Raw genomic sequence first — 1,386 nt, forward strand, 5'->3', positions numbered from 1 at the left:
TCTGATGCAGCAGAACTGCAAGTTTTATGGACTTCCATCTGAAGATCCTTTTTAGTTCTTAACTGAATTCTTGCAGATCTGTGATACTGTTAAGACTAATGGAGTAGATCCTGAAGTCTACAGGCTCATGCTTTTCCCTTTTGCTGTAAGAGATAGAGCTAAAGTGTGGTTGGACTCTCAACCCAAAGACAGCCTGAACTCTTGGGATAAGCTGGTCACGGCTTTCTTAGCCAAGTTCTTTCCTCCTCAAAAGCTGAGCAAGCTTAGAGCTGATGTTCAAACCTTCAGACAGAAAGAAGGTGAATCCCTCTATGAAGCTTGGGAAAGATACAAGCAGCTGACCAAAAAGTGTCCTTTTGACATGCTTTCAGAATGGACCATCCTGGATATCTTCTATGATGGTCTATTTGAGCTATCAAAGATGTCATTGGATACTTCTGCAGGTGGATCCATTCACCTAAAGAAAACGCCTGCAGAAGCTCAAGAACTCATTGACATGGTTGCGAATAACCAGTTTATGTACACTTCTGAGAGGAATCCTGTGAGTAATGGGACGCCTATGAAGAAGGGAGTTCTTGAAATTGATACTCTGAATGCCATATTGGCTCAGAATAAAATATTGACTCAGCAAGTCAATATGATTTCTCAGAGTCTGAATGGAATGCAAGCTGCATCCAAACAGTACTCAAGAGGCATCTTCTGAGGAAGAAGCTTATGATCCTGAGAACCCTGCAATAGCAGAGGTGAATTACTTAGGTGAACCTTATGGAAACACCTATAATCCATCATGGAGAAATCACCCAAATCTCTTATGGAAGGATCGAAGGCCTCAACAAGGCTTTAATAATGGTGGAAGAAACAGGTTTAGCAATAGCAAACCTTTTCCATTATCCACTCAGCAACAGACAGAGAACTCTGAACAAAGTACCTCTAGCTTAGCAAATTTAGTCTCTGATCTATCTAAGGCCACTGTGAGTTTCATGAATGAAACAAGATCTTCCATTAGAAATTTGGAAGCACAAGTGGGCCAGCTGAGTAAAAGGATCACTGAAATCCCTCCTAGTACTCTCCCAAGCAATACAGAAGAGAATCCAAAAGGAGAGTGCAAGGCCATTGAATTTATTACCATGGTCGAACCTGTAAGGGAAGGAGAGGACATGAATCCCAAGGAGGAAGACCTCCTGGGACGTCCAGTGATCAATAAGGAGCTTCCCTCTAAGGAACCAAAGGACTTTGAGGCTCATCTAGAGACTATAGAGATTCCATTGAACCTCCTTATGCCATTCATGAGCTCTGATGAGTATTCCTCTTCTGAAGAGAATGAGGATGTTACTGAAGAGCAAGCTGCCAAGTTCCTTGGTGCAATCATGAAGCTAAATGCCAAAT

The 1,386-nt window shown here is 42.1% G+C and overlaps 1 non-coding gene across 1 annotated transcript; it reads right to left on the reverse strand.

The window, feature by feature from the left end:
* Window positions 1-259: 259 nt before the first annotated feature.
* Window positions 260-367, reverse strand: LOC148563940 (small nucleolar RNA R71). Its single transcript, XR_015884289.1, has one exon. It is a non-coding gene; the product is annotated as a small nucleolar RNA R71 (small nucleolar RNA).
* Between the last annotated feature and the right edge of the window lie 1,019 nt (window positions 368-1,386).

The sequence above is a fragment of the Arachis ipaensis genome, chromosome B5 (assembly GCF_059453495.1).
Source record: "Arachis ipaensis isolate K30076 ecotype BB chromosome B5, ASM5945349v1, whole genome shotgun sequence".
Classification (NCBI taxonomy): Eukaryota; Viridiplantae; Streptophyta; class Magnoliopsida; order Fabales; family Fabaceae; genus Arachis; species Arachis ipaensis.